Raw genomic sequence first — 4,705 nt, forward strand, 5'->3', positions numbered from 1 at the left:
TTCGAGTTATATTCGTAGATTTTTTGAAATAAAATTATAGAAACATACATGTTTATGTTTGTTACAAGTTTACTAAATTTTATTTATGGGTATAAAATGTTCTTGAGAATAGAAATTATTTTTTAGCGCGAATGAATTTTTATCCTTATTTCAAAAGTAACTTATACCAAAAAAATAAAGATGAATTTTTATCCCCAAACAGGAAGGTGTCAAAACAAAAGAAAATATCCCAAAAAGGATAGGGTAAAACAATTATATCAAAAAAATAAAATGATTTTTTATCACAAAAAAGGGATGTGTCAAAAAAAAGAAAATATCCCAAAAAGGATACGAGTAAAACAATTAGACCAAAAAAAAAGAATTTTTATCCAAAAAATAGAATGTGCAAGAAAAAAGAAAATATCCCAAAAAGGATATGGGTGAAACAATTATACAAAAAAAAAATGAATTTTTTTCCCAAAAAGGATACGGGTAAAACAATTATACCAAAAAAAAAAAGAATTTTTATCCCAAAAAAATGTGTAAAAAAAAAGAAAATATCATAAAAAGGATATGGTCAAAGGGATTTTATAGCAAGTTGTGCAACCGTGTATGACGCGTGATGATTTCTTACTAAATGGGATTCAAAAAAGGAAAATGTTAGATGGTGCGAAAGACCGGTTCGTTCAAATCACGCGAATCATTGCCTGATGTATTTATTTCAATCCAAAAAGACCAATTTACTCTCACTTCATTAACAGAGGAGTGAACGGTTGTGATCCAAAAGACCAGTTTCACTTTCACTCTCACATCCATGTCGCTTCCGTGGATAAAATATATCGTCTCATGATTGTTTAAAGTCGCCACTTCTCATGTTGGTCAAAGCTTCAAAAAATTACCTAAATAAATAAAAGGGAAGAGATTTGCAAAGAAACCTTGGTCTTCCATTTTGCACCATCCAGAAAACCTTACACATGTCTCTTATGCTTCTAGGTTCACTTGAGTGTTGTCAATGTTGACGGTAACGTGGTCTTATACTTAAATGCTTCAGACATCGTTCCTAAAGTTTAAATCATTTGTTTTACTTTTTATTTTAAAAAAGAAAACAATAAATTGTGGATTAGTAAGTAACTGCTTTTTACTGTGCAACTCATGTTCGTGTGATTTGTGCGAAAAAGCATTCGCACCGTTTAGCACTACTCTTCAAAAAAATCCGTGAAATGGAAAACTTGTTATCACAGCCAATTAGAAAATGCCATGTCCTTGTATGAAGCTTATGTGACAAGATTTCCTTTCTGGCATAATTTTAGCTATAAAAACAGAGTCACACTCTCTCATTTTTCACCATTTGCACTATCCTCTCTAAAACCCTTAAACCCTTAAACCCAAAACCTCTCCAGTTTTCTCTTTCCTTTCAGCTGCAATGGAATTGTTTCCACCTGGCGTTGGCTTCGTCCCTTCTGATGAGCTCCTTGTTAGCTACTACCTTGCCAACAAAAACAATGAAGAGATTCAGAATTTCAATGGTTCTGAGCTAATTAAGGAGCTGAACCTATACCAGTATGACCCATTTGAATTGCGTCTTACTCCATCCTTTTCCTTCCGTCACCCAAGGGAATTTTATTGCTTCACTGCCAAAGTTGATGAGCAGAGGAGGTACTGTAAGACAGGATTTTGGATGCAAAAGGGAGCTGTTCGAGACATTACCATTGGAGCTGATAACGTGGTTCTAGGAAAGAAGTCTCTCTTCTTTTTCTATTTAGGAAATTCACCGATGGACGCTGTCTAAACCAGCTGGACTATGTACGAGTACACTCTTGCTAACAAGCCTCAGGTATGACATTTGGGAAAACTAACCTTCCCTTTTGTTCTTTATTTCATCAATGATTAATTAATGTATTGGTAACTACTAACTATTTTTATATATAAATAATTGTGCAGGCTCCTTTTGTTGTTTGTCGTGTGTTTGACTGCCCACCAGGGATGGATCTAAAAGGTGAGTTCGGAGCCTTGACGGATGTTGAAGAAGGCGATGCTGCTGGCGATGACTCTGATGTCGCTCAGAAACCTATGGGGGCTGGTGCTAGTGCTGCTGCTGGTGCTGGTTCTGCTGCTGATGCTGGTCGTGCTGCTGAGCAAGGTGATGCATCGTATTTGCAGGTAAAATATATTCCATTTTGTTCTCTCTTTATATTTTGTTGTCAGTTAGAATTTTAGAATAGTTGAATGTGTCATAAATCATAATTTTTTTTGTTGCATATGTACTTGACTGATATTGGGCATAAGTTTTAATAAAATGTTGCGATTGAATGTGGGCCACAACATCACTGATTTTGATGTCTGTATGGCCAATTTTTAAATCGTGGTCGCTGGCTATTGCATCACAAACATTGACAGTGTAGATAAAATTTATCAAAACTTTGGTTTAATTTCAAGTTTTCATATTCGATTCTCATTAGTGTCAATTTTGTGGGATAACTTGGCTTCTTACAAAAAATTCGGGTTATTGTTAAGAGTCAATCAATTAACGTTGTTGATGTTCTTTGCAACCGATTCTTTAAAATTTCAAAAAATTTACAACTCAATCCATTCATGTGATTGTAACATGTCAAAATGTCAACTTGTGTGTAGAAATTAAATGATAGTAATTCTCAAAACATATAGCAATTGATTAAGTTAATGTAGCTATTCTTACCAGATTCTTCAAATCGCGTCCTTTTTTTATTTAAATTTTTTTGCCATGACAAATTCATCATAAATATTGTTGTTGTTGTCGTCACTTTTTGACAATGCAACTTTTCATTTCATTTTATGGTAGAGACAATAAGGTATTGTTGAAATATTGAATTGCTTTGTTTTGTTTTGATGTTTATCAGGCGAGTTATGCTGCATTTCTTGACTGTGTTGTCTTCTACATGGAAGCTATGACACCGGAGCAGCTTAAGCATGCACTTCTGGACGAAGATTTTCTTGAACTCGCTGATTTTGTATAAATTTATTGGTTTTTACGACATTTGTATTCATAATGGGTTGATCACCCTCTTAGAACTCAGTTGATGGAATTTATTTTCTGATGTGGTTGAGGTAATTTTCATGGAATGTTCACGCCTCAATAATAAGGTAGTTATTGTAAGATATTTGCATGTTAAACTCTTGAGCGGTATTTAATTAAAAAATTATTCAGCATTTTTCTTCTTTGTTTTGGGCGTGGAGATTTTTGTTCAATGCCTTATGAAAGACAATTATGCCCAAGAGGAATTGAGTTATACTTAGATATTGGAGTTAGTATTCAAATGATTTCCAAATGATTTCTTGGTTATATTGAAAACTAGTAATGGATACTTCATATATCTTTTGAAAGAGGAATGCAAGCTTTTACCTACTGTTGAACGCTCTTTTTCTTATTGGTTTATTTTCCTATAAAATTTTACACGTTTTTTCAAATGACTAATTTATGAGATACTATTAAAATGTTTTTTTTAATAAAGTAAACTAAACATAGATTGTTCAACAATGTGTTGTTAGCATTTCACCGGATGAATCAAGGATAATCACTTTAAAAGAAAAAACATGTAATAATAATTTTTAACCTTTCATAACTTAGATTCATCACAACCTAATTACTTTGATCCATCATCTTATAATATGAGTTTCACAGAAAGTTTACAAAGAGGAAACATGGATTGCTACAATTCACCACTTACAACTTCTTTTGGAGTACTATCTCCCTCTTCATTAGAGGTTTTTTTTTTGTTAGTTTAGTCAGCAATGGTTGTCCTCTTCACATGCAAGTTGTGACGCCCCACCATTGATAAGGACCTCCAATATTTTCAAATGGCCTTCCCTCGTTGTTGCTGTTGTAGTATAGCCCCGGAACAATCTCACATTTACATTAGCTCCCACATTCTATTTAATCTTAACACTTCATGTCACATATCTATGGTTTGAAATTGAGTAAATAGAGCACACCTAAATGGAGCAATGATGGATGTCGCTATTTGGACAAATATCACAGTCATACATTGATAAAAAAATATTAAAAATTCATGTCTTCTTTTGTTAAAGAAAATTAAATATATGCATGGTACTTTTACTAACTCTTTCATAATTACCCCATTAAAACTAAAAACGAAAATCTCTTTCATTATTAATTATTAATCTTTTATTTTTTACGGTTCTTATTAGAAAAATGGGAAATAGCAAAAGTCAACTATCGAGGGAGGATCACCAGAAAGTAAGGACAGGATATGAAAGGAAAAGAAAACAGAGAATGGACAAGGAGCAAACACAACAACGACTACTTCAAAGACGAGAAAATTATAAACTGCGGAAATAAAAAAAAAAGGAAATGAACTTGAAATATCATGCACTAATGATATCGTTGAGCCAAACGTGGCCAATCAAATTTTCACAGCTATGAATTTTTCAAATACACACTTTCAAGGAACCCATGACAACGAAGCAAAATCAACTACCATACATTAATGACCCAACACTTGGTTAGTGATAAAAACAAAATTATATACTTTTACACCTATTTTACAATTACTATTATTTATTACTAGAGAAAAGACGGGCACTCACGTGCCCGTCTTTCCGCTCTTTTTATTGCACTAACGTTAATTGTTGAGTTCATAAATAATTGTTATATGCCTTGACAATATTTTGTTTATAAATCCATATATCAATAATTTCCATTAATATTTTAAAATTTAAAAGTTTTAAT

General features: G+C 32.7%; 1 pseudogene; it reads left to right on the forward strand.

The window, feature by feature from the left end:
* Window positions 1–1,402: 1,402 nt before the first annotated feature.
* Window positions 1,403–2,972, forward strand: LOC146952059 (NAC domain-containing protein 104-like; annotated as a pseudogene).
* Window positions 2,973–4,705: the final 1,733 nt, after the last annotated feature.

The sequence above is a fragment of the Medicago sativa genome, chromosome 1 (genome assembly GCF_051527215.1).
Source record: "Medicago sativa cultivar Bolivia chromosome 1, Bolivia_mono, whole genome shotgun sequence".
Lineage (NCBI taxonomy): Eukaryota > Viridiplantae > Streptophyta > Magnoliopsida > Fabales > Fabaceae > Medicago > Medicago sativa.